The sequence below is a fragment of the Manacus candei genome, unplaced genomic scaffold, assembly GCF_025592945.1.
Source record: "Manacus candei isolate 608988 ecotype Guabito, Panama unplaced genomic scaffold, ASM2559294v1 h1tg000014l, whole genome shotgun sequence".
NCBI lineage: Eukaryota > Metazoa > Chordata > Aves > Passeriformes > Pipridae > Manacus > Manacus candei.
Genome location: NW_026138062.1, coordinates 87117 through 98342, shown reverse-complemented (window position 1 = coordinate 98342; position 11226 = coordinate 87117). Strand labels below are relative to the sequence as shown.

The 11226-nt window shown below is 35.0% G+C and overlaps 1 long non-coding RNA gene across 1 annotated transcript; it reads right to left on the bottom strand.

Moving 5' to 3' along the window:
• Positions 1-452: 452 nt before the first annotated feature.
• On the bottom strand, positions 453-7232 carry LOC127468001 (uncharacterized). The gene is made up of 4 exons (XR_007903385.1): positions 7069-7232; positions 5178-5255; positions 2288-2409; positions 453-767 (listed from the first exon to the last, which is right to left on the bottom strand). It is a non-coding gene; the product is annotated as an uncharacterized LOC127468001 (long non-coding RNA).
• Between the last annotated feature and the right edge of the window lie 3994 nt (positions 7233-11226).

Below are 11226 nucleotides of genomic sequence, written 5' to 3'. Positions count from 1 at the left end.
GTTGTTTGTTTTTCCTAAAGTGCTTTCAGGAAGCTAAAACATTTCAAAATCTGATTCTTTCTGTAGGAAAATTTCTTACTCTTTTACATCTGTAGAGAGAAAACATGATGATTTACATATTTTAGAAAGAAGATGCTTGCTATATAAAGGACAGTTCTTTCATATGTTAAGCAAGATCAGTCAATTTTTATCATATTTTTGGTTCCATAAAATCACAACATTGTCTTTGAGGAATTCTTTGCTAGTGGAGATATAGGAATAACAAGAGCCCCCTCCACAGCTGCTGCTTGTCAATAGCATTGCTGTATCAGCAACATGCTTAAGCAATCTGGGATGACAGGAATGCTATTTCCTTTCTCTCTCCAGGTGGGAACCACTCCCCACTCTTTCCATGATTAAAGAGAGTGACCCCAATGTCAGCTGTCTGTGATTCAGGAAATATACTACCTTTTTGTAATGACAGTTTTAGGATTCCAGGTTTTAATGCCTGAAAGTGGGTGGTTTGGTTTGGTTTGGTTTTTTTGTGATGAGGGTGAGAGGGTGAAGGTGAGAATGGAGACAGAGGAAGGGGGAGCTAGTTTGTGTAATCAGTATGTTCACTTGCCTTGTTATTAATCAAGAAGGAGTACATAGACTTGTACTAGCACAGTTATGAACTGCATTGACAAAGGACTCTTCATGTTCTTTCCACATCATATCTTGGTGCACATCCCATATAATGTGTGGTTCTGTTCAGTAGTATTCTTTCAAATATAGTTTTATATCTCCTAAACCATAAGAGGTATATCAGGTATAGAATATTCTTACAAAACAAAGAAAAAAACCCAAACCTATATGTCCTAATTGAGTGAAATCATGCTAACTTCATTCTTTTAACTTACTGGTGACAGGGAAGTTCCATGGGGGGTTACGCAAAGTCACAGGCTAACTCACATTTTACCACAAGCATATGGTCTCTGTTCAGTAAAAACTTTCTTTTCAGATCTTGATATGTGGTGAATAACATACAATAAGTTTCATGTCCATACATAGCATCATTTCTATTAATTGTTCCCAAAGAAACTTGTAAAGGTACCAACTATGACTTGGATTTTTTAAAGTGTGCTTGAAATCAGTGTTGGATAGAGCTGCATTATGTTTACTGTAGACAATAATGGTACTTGCTAATTGTTAGTAGGAGATAAGCAAAGCAGCCTTTCTGAGGATCAAGTGCCCATCCTACACATGATTCTGGGAGGATTACTTCAGAATTATCTAGTTTGGTTGTGTAACCTTAATGTTCACTAACTGTTAAGGACCACAGAGAGATGCCAGTCATCTAACTTGAAATAGACACCTTATGAGTGCATAATCTCCTTCTGATAACCTTCAAAGCACCTGTCCCTTGTTGACTCTAGGATCAAATGCAAGACTATTTGACTATACAAAATGCAGAAACTTTCTTTAGAAGGACTGGTTCACTAGGCTCTTCAAGATAGTTGAAATTCATGTGCAAAAATGCATTGACTGGATTTTGTATCAAAAGTGATGTGAAAAGATCTTGCAGATTAAGTCAGAAATGTAGCCTAAAAGCTTTAGTCTACTTCTGTGATTTATAAATTTCATTTCCTAGTTTTGACTTGAAGAAAGTACTGAAAACTGAGGTTACAAAAGACAGAGGAAATGTTGTCTGAACACTAAACTATAGATAGATGCAAAAAATATGAGTCAAATACTTGCAAGTGCCAAGTAAAATTTAACAAGTGAACAGAAAACAACACAAAGGATCAGGAAAATAAAATGTTTTCTTACTGACGAAAAAGAGACTTTCTTCTTGAGGAAAAGATGTAAATACTTCATTTTATCTCTCCCAAATTGACCAGCAAACTACCTCTATATTCATACAGAAAGAGGAAAAAAACTCAACATTGCTTAGATTTCTAATTTTGTAAACACTTAGCTACTAAGATCTCAGAATTTTTTCTTCTGTTTAAGAATAAATCTTTTGAAGTTTAGAAAGAATAAAGCAGGACATTGGATTTGATAAATGTTTCCTAATTAATCTCCTATACAAGACTTCTTGACCATTATTCTGTCATTGAGTGCTTTCCCATAACCACAATGTTACAAAACTGGAAGTGTATTTACAACAAGATTTAAAAGGACCTAAACAAAGTGCAACTATTTTTCTAAAGTTGACCTCTGCAAACAAAGATCAAACAAAAAAAAATAAACTCAGTTCCTCTACTGTTATCCTTTCATTACAATATCACTGGACTAGGTTCAGGCTTTACTAATTGGTACATACCTGTTATAGGAGTTGGACTAGCAGCCTCAGTCTTGCAGCAGCAGGAGGAAGGGTTGCTATGGAACTAATTACAGCTATCAGCAGTGGTTCTGTTTTAAACGGTGTATGAATTAGGCAGTCTCCTAGAAGCACACACAAGTGAATTTGCCATTAACAATGAACAGCTCTGTGAAATGAATGCAGTATAAATTTACTTAGTCCATTCTGGGATTAGGCAGACAGCTCTACTCTTATTTAGCCTCTGAAGTAAATTTCAGTGAAAAACTTAAGAGGCTTTTCCCTAGCAAAGTGAATTTTGCCACATACTTGGTGCCTTATTACAATACAAACCGTATTCCAATTCCAATTACACTAATGCAAGCTGTGAGTAACTTCATTGTGCTCACTGGAATTACTCTAGATTTACAACAGTGTTATCTGAGATTTACACCTCTATAAATTAATCTGAAATGTGGCCACATGGTCTAGCTGGTTGTTAGCTTAGTAGAAAAAGCATAGTTTCATAAATAGCTCATATCTTTCATACTAATTTGGGACCTCCTCACAGCTGCTTATTAACTCATTTATATTAATTTACTACAACAGAAACATGCCCAATTAATAAAAGAGGTAATTCACTCACTGTTCATGATAAGCAAAACTTTTTCCTTGATATTTCACCTATTCCTACATAATATTTATCTCCCTGAAATGTTTGGTGCTATTCCTAACACTGTAAGAAAGGTTGAGGTTTGTTGTATCCTGGCATCTTCTTGCTAAGGCTGCTGAAGTAACCAGCTTTTTTCACATTGATGACCACACAAGTCTGAGCTATGTATTAGAACTGACCTAGTGGGGAAACCCCAAATTGTATGTTTTCAAGGACCATGGGTAGCGGAAAAGGACTGTAATATTAATTAAAATTGTTACACGGGATTGTCAAATTGTCTCAGCCACCCTAGATTTCATTAAACATCTCATTTCTGTTTGGGATCTAGAATTTCCACAGCTATAGCAACAAGTAAGACAAGCTACATTTTCTTTTAAATATAAAATGGATGGCTTTTAAAACTTCAAGAAAATTAGATGTGCCCTCTATCTTTCTTCTTGCACTGTCCATTGGGCTTTTGGTTATTTTTTTCATAGGAGAACTTCATATAATGGAATTTGCAGAAGAAAAATCATGCAAATTATGATTAGACTAAATTAAGCTGTCCTCAGCTCTATTAGTGAGCTAAGGCCAGGCTGAGTTGCCTCCCGGAGGCCTCATTGTTCACTCTTCTAGGCAATAAAATAGTTGCCCCAGAGTCAATATTGTATATGAGACAAGTTGCTGGAGCTCCCATCAATGAGGAACCTGACCCAAAGACTTTATAGCAACAAATCATTTAGTTTCTACACAGATAATTTAACTCCTGTTCTTCTCAGTCCAACAGAGAAATTACAGCAATGTTACTGTAGACAGGTGCTTTCCTGATCTTCATGTGGGGAAAATGTCCTTTCTTAGAGATGGCAGTCATGACACCATATGGGAGTAATAGTGTGTCAGACTACACATTCTGGTTTATGATACTTGTAATCATGTACTCCAAACCAAAGAAGCAATGTGCACCAAACCCCAAACCTGCATTTGGAAAAGAAAATAAGAGTAGAGAAAAAAAAAAAGTAAATGAACTAAAAAAGTCAGTTCCAAAGGAAATGTGTAACAACAAACACAGATTACTTATCATCACCTGTATGACTACTTGCACAGGTACAAAATTGAGGTCTAATGCTACTACTTTGATTTGTAGGAATATAGTACATTGTTTTGTCACAGAATAAATATGATGTGAAGAAACAAAATAAAATATTCATCAGCTATAATTTCCTGAAGTTTTGAACTTCTTTATTATTTCTTTCATAATGGAATGAATTTAGAGAAATAAGAGGAAGTAAAGAAAGCTCTTTTCCTTTGGTGCTTCAAATGGTACTATGACGCATATTTCACCTTCTGATCCTTAGAGACTGGTAGTAATAGAAGCATGTTTGGATACCAGCAAATTTACTTCTATTTTGTTTTACTGTTAGTAATGAAGCAATGAAACAACAAAAAAACCCCACTTTTCTTTGTCTCACACATACGTGTACAAAACCACAAACAGACCCTATTTAAGTAAGTTAAATTCTTAATGTTTTCTTTTTTTCCCTGAGGTAAGATATCTGGAAGATAGAATGGAGGAATATTACTTTTTAACTTCTATACTTGCTGAAGAAAAAGATGTAGGGAGAGTTCAAGGATGGAAAAATATCTTTAAGTTGTACTGTATTGCTGCACAATATTTTGATCTGGATTCTCATTAGTGTTCTAATTACCATTTTTTTTTTGTTATTATTATTAATAATTATTATTTTTTATTTTTTTTTAATCTTGTTACTTAGTTTCCAAAGTCAGCTCTACATATCTAGGTACATAAAGTGTTGGAGTTTTTTTCCTGTTTTTTATATTCTTTGCAAAACTGCCTAGATGGCTACATTCCAACCGCTCCAGAAAACAAGAGTTAGCAAGCACCTAATCAATGTACTGTATCCAAATGCTTAATCTGCTTGCATATTGTAAAGCTCCCACCAACACAGACAAAGTAAAACCTTAGTCCAGGCTATCCATTGGAAAGGTGACAACTCCTGGAGGAAAAATTGCAATTGAAGTTAAACAAATGGGGCAAACAAAAGCCATTGCAAAAATTACCAAGGGCCACATAGACACTCACAAGATAGCTCTGGGATTTCGCAATTATGAACAAATCAGTACTATACCACCTCATGAAAATAAACAAATCACACTTTGCCTCTTGTACCTTTTCAGGTGGGAAAGAGTTGGTACTAGATAATTAAAAAAAACATTTGCCTGTTAAATTATAATGGTACTTACTCCAGCTTATATGTCATCCCTTGGGTAGCAAGTTTAATTTGCTTGCATAGCTTATGTTGGTTAGCTTGGTGGAATAAACTGTGCCAGAAAAAAAGAAAAAAGTTTTCTCTTTATTTAGTTTGTATAAAAATGTGAATTTTTTGAAAAGAAAAGTCACATACGTTATTAGAAAGGGTTTGCGGTATAGGTGTGGTACAAATGCTTGTAAAGAGCTTGAAAATATTTAGAAAAATAAAGTTTAAACATTATAATTCTTATATTATGGTTTAAATTGCAACATCCAACATCCTTTATGGCTCTCACTTTCTATTAGACATATTAATTTACTTGTATGATTGCTTTCTCCCCATCTCCACAACAAGGTTAACTGAGTATTCCATATACAATAAAGTGTTCTTATTACGCCTACATTATGGCCAAGGAGCTGAGACTCAGAGGATGTGATGGGTGGATTTACCATACATCACAGGTATCTAGTTGTGAAACACAGTGCAAACTTCAGAAGATCAGAATATGAACTTGTTATTCATTGGATACTTAAGGGCCTTAAGTCCAACTACAATTTTCCAAGCATCCTTAAAGTATATTTCTTGACACGCCCAGAAGTCTTGGCAGTGCTTAAAAACTTGATAGATTACCTTGTGCTAAGGGTTCCTAAGGAACTACAAACTAAATATTTATCTCCCTGTCTTGTCCATGTACTTGCTGTAGTAGATGTTCCCAGAACAAGCCTGCTAAACCACATTGTGTGTGAGAAACAGCTGCCAGCTGTAGTGCCATCACTATCTCCTAAGAAGGTAATAAGAGAAAAACTGTCATTCATACATGAGAAATTATGTTTAATTTCCTCTTCTCACTGGGGGAATTTAAATGAGTGCCTCTAAAACACTGGAGTATGCAATAGCATGTAGCATAAAATATACACTAGGTTCAGATGGGATATTTTGTCCTCTCAAATCTAATTTAATTTGTACAGAATAATTAGAAAGAATAAAAGTAGCAAGTTAGAGCATGAATACAGGAGTGGGTGCAAACAGGCTTGATCACAGAGTGGCTTGACAGTGTGGATATGCTGCTGTTGTGTTTTGTCCCCACAATCACAAGACTCAAGCTGGCCCAACACAGCTGCCACAGGGCACTGGAAGAGCTACCTGGATAGCAATTGGTTTCGACTCTAAAAACTGCTGCTTATTATACATGCTAGAGAGGCTATCCCGCTGCCTACTGTTTACTTAAATCAGAATATATTTTTCAGAATTAAAGAACAGATTTGAATCTCCTGATTACAAACCATTAAGTGATTGTCTATGACTGTCTAAAAGGAAGTTCTTTCTTTGCTTTTTTATTTTTATCTAGGACAGAAAGAGAGAGACTGCAAATTATGAGCAGATGAACTATGTTTTCTTTAGAGTTATGAAAATGTCAAAGCCAATATGTTTAACCACCAACTAAACAAGAGTGGGTGTCAAAAGGAGAAAAAACACATCACAAGTGCAGGAGTCGCTCTAAAAATCTTAGTCATGCTTAGCCATTCTTAGCCATCCTGAGCCATGACTGCTGCTTACTATAACAATCACGAAAAATCTGCATATATATGCATATATGTGCCAATTCTGTTCAAAACCTACTGCTTGTTAAGAGGCCAATATATGTGAGAAGATTTTTTTTCAATGTATTCTTTTATGATTTACAGGGGTGATTACTTTAATTAAGATAGAAGATGCCAAGCGTGTTAGAGAATAAGAATTCATGGCAGACCACGTAAACTTTTCTGAGATTTTTCAGGTCTCACAATATGCCAAGTGCTTTCCTGGAACACACTAAAACTTAGGTACTAGCACACTTTCACCAGAAAAGAAAAAAAAAAAAAGGATGGATATCAATGACTTACTTTTTGAAACATGGGAAAACAGTCACTCAGAACTTGAGTAAACTGATCCAACTGACCATCTCTACGTATAATTGTCCTTCAGCGTTGATAGCTAAATCTCTAATTCCAGTGGGGAAAGAACTCACTTGAAAACCTAGACGTGGGCTTTTAAAATGTCAAAATGTAAAGCTGGGAAAAAAAAAAAAAAACAAAGAAAAAGAAATGAGCTTGCGATTGCTATTTTTACTGACAGGTTTAAAGAAGAATAACAGTCCTTTTGACCTTGACAATTATCAGTTCCCTATTTGGCTTTTCTTTTTGTGTGTGTGTGTTTTGCCAGGTTTTACAAAGTTTCAACACTAAAGAAGATAAATGACAATGAAGACTATCAGTTGTCCTGCAGTATTTTCTGCAGTTCCCAGGGATTGCACTTGTTTTTAGTATACTCAGCACAGAGATGGGCTGTGCTAAGCATTTTATCAAATTTGAAGTCAAGGTGCTGGTGTAATAATAATCTTCTGTGTAATTTGCCTTCTGGCACAAAATTTGTTAGCCAAATATCCTCTCTTCATTCTTTTTTAGTAAAGCTTTGAATGAAACTGAAAACCTGAGCAAAATTGTTCCTGAAATTCTACTGTTCTAATTTCAATTCAAAGTTATTTTAAAGTAGTTCTCAAGAAAAATAATCAAAGGGAATCTTTCTTTTTCAATATTCCTGTCCAAGAAAAAAACCCCAAAATTTTAAAACGGTAAAAAATAATAAACTGGAAAAATGTATCTGCTCCAATGAGAAATGACTGAAATGCATAAATTGGCCAATAACAGTCTCAAGAAGTTTTGGTTTTGCTGATGCCTTAAACTGTGAAAATAAGATTGAAAGTATAAAACAAGTAAATAAATAAAAAAGATTCATTGAGGATCTGAAGATTATGGGCATAAAGTATCCCACGGAGGTTGTGTCTCCATATTTTATTCCATATGTGCTTTTTTAGATCATATCCAGCTCTGTGCTTTCTCAGATTATTTCAAGCTTTATCCCAAAAGGTTTGACTTCCTATTTAATCCTGAGATTGTTTGCTGACATACTTCAGTGTATGCAATATATAAGCAGTGTTTTATGGTGTACTACTATCATTCTGGTTAGCTGCAGTACAGGTTTCAAAATATAAAAGAGAATTTGAACTGAAACAATTAACACAAAAAAACCAGTTATGATTATAAACTTATTTGAATGGCACACATATAAACCAGAGAAGAGGCAAATCCAAGCACTATATTGTATGGGCATAGATGATGCTTCTTATAGGGAACTGGCTGGTACAGTAGATGCAAACCAATCTAAATAATTTGCCATGGATCACTGTCTCAAACAGATGAATTTAGCAGTGCTGATGTGAATGCTTCTCTCTGAAACTGATTTCTCTTGTATATCGGGATTTCATTTGATGTTTACCTCAGTTTATCTGAGGAGAACAACTCAGGATCCATTCCTCCAAGCAAGAATTGCATCCATTGTTTCAGAAAAAAAAAAAAAGGCTCTTTTCTGTGCTTATGTTTTATATAATTCTATTTAATTCAGAAATGGATGATCAGGATTAACTACTGTCCTGAAACTGTTGGAAATCTCCTATAGAAATGCTTTATCAAACCAAATGCTTGGTAAGTTTGAAGGTAGAATGACTTCCCTTCTTCCTATACTGTGGATTAAAAAATTATACAATTGGCTGATCAGAAAACTGGTACAGGGGCTACCTGAAGGAACAGAGAATGTGAAGAAAACTTTTACTTCCAGCTGAAGTATGGAAATTAGTAGAAAAATATGTACTGATACATTTGTCAGTACAGGAGGAAATGTTTGCTGTACTCACCATGCTCTAAAAAGATTGCTGTTTAAACACTTTATGAGATGGCAAAACTTGACAGTATGAATTCCAGGCCAGACTGGGCTTTGGAAGAAAGCTGGGTCTGCTGCCTGTGAAGGTAGGAACTAATCACCGAGTTTCTTGAATGAGGGAAGCTCTTACAGACATAAAACTAGAAGGTAGCTAGGAAAATCTGAAGGTAATATGGAGATGATAGCTGCAGTTGTTAGTGCTTTACCTCTATATTAGTTTCACTAAATCTTTTACTGTTTTCTGGAACATCTCTGGTTTATGTGTTAGTATATGGTATTTATTTGATTGCCAGAAGCTAAAATCACAGTTGTTTCATCTTTCACAGTATAAAATTCACATTCTATCTTTTGCAGACATGAGCTAGGCCCACCTCTCACTTGAGCTCATGACTATGTGAGCTCTGAGTCACACTATGTAGCAAAACTACTGTTCAAGTCAGCATAGCTGGGATTCATCTCACCTAACTTCTGGAACTTGATTAATCTGCCCTGGTTTGGATGCCAGCTTTAGGATGAGATGAATCACCTTGTAGTAGTGCCTGTTTTTCTCCACTAACTGCAAAAGAACTCTAGACAACTGTCTCAGGTGCAGATTTCTACTCTGTGGATTGTTAGTTAGGTGAGATGAGCCTCAGTTGAGTTTCAGTAAAAGCTATGGTCAAATGAAGCATATGGAGTGGATTCATAACCTACCTTTTTTATTGTTCATTCCTTGGCAAAAGCAAAGGCTTCATCAATATATCTTCTAGCTAGGTTTCTGGAGGAGGTACTGGTAAAAAAAGTAAAATTTAATAATAATAATATACAATCTTTTGTGTGCAATAATGGGTGGGGTTTTTTTCCCAGAAAGTTGCCAGCCTTAAGTAACTGTCAGCAAGGGCTTAGAGCTCTGAAGGAGGATCAAAGAGAGCTGACATACTGCTTAAAATGTATATGCTTCTAATACATCACAAGCATTCAAACTGCAGTGACTACAACACATTTAGTGCCTTACCATGGTATGTAATAGGCATTAAGTTAGACCATTTGGTTTCATTTGGGGGTTTTGATTTAGAACATTCCAATTTAGGCATTGCCATGCTCAACATTGGTTTCTAATCTAGTTGAATTGCTTTATTCATCATACTGTAATTCTGTTTTTCCTACAGTATTTTGACCTACAGTGAGACCTTACTAAAAGAATGGAAGTTGAGGGGATTGAAGGATTCTCAATCAATTGACAGATTGCCATCACCTTCCCAGTAATTTTCAATTCTTATGCATGAATCTCATGTCAGAGCATAAATATATTTATCACAAAAAATGCAATAAAATTCATGGCTAGCAGAATGCATGCATAATAGTTTTGAAATTTTGTAACATATAGAAGTTGTTACTTAGAGAAAAATGCTTTGTATATGGTGCATGTAGATATGCGTATGTACACATATACATACAAATACACATGTGTGTACATGTGTTTATATGACTGAATGGTGGAGGAAACAGACATTTTTTAAGAATTACAAATGAATGTTTAATCTTGACAAGGCTTTATTTGTTTGAGAATCAAATCCCTTCTCTGGTTCCTCAAAAAGCCAATTATCAGAAAGATTCTCTTTCGCTCCTGTTATTAACAGATAGACATTGATGACAGTTTAACTTGGTTTCAGCACAGCTCTTGGGCCACAGCTGCTTACCAGGCAATCTAAGTACCACTTGAACGCTCAGTTGCAGATTGACCTTGTGGTAATTGAGGTTATGAAAAGGCTCTTGTTCTCTAAAATCTCAAATGAACACCTCTCCCTCTGGGAGACAGCAGGATATTCAGCAATAGCAGCCCTGCTGAACCTGCAAGATTCTTTCTGCCACTCTGGTCAGTGCTGAGGTCAGGATGAGAAACAAATGTCTATGATGGGATATGAGGAATGTAATGGAGTAGCAAGTTAAAATGAAATTATTTGGACTGCAATTATTTTCCCTTAATCGTGCCCAATTCTACCACCCCAAAAAGACCTGCTAAGTATTTGAAAACATATTTTTAACACTTTCCTCACTTGTATCAAAAGAAGTACTTTGTGTTCTTATTCTTGATTTTTTTATAATTTCCCTTTAAAAAAAGAAAAAGAAAAAGAAAAAGAAAAAGAAAAAGAAAAAGAAAAAGAAAAAGAAAAAGAAAAAGAAAAAGAAAAAGAAAAAGAAAAAGAAAAAGAAAAAGAAAAAGAAAAAGAAAAAGAAAAAGAAAAAGAAAAAGAAAAAGAAAAAGAAAAAGAAAAAGAAAAAGAAAAAGAAAAAGAAAAAGAAAA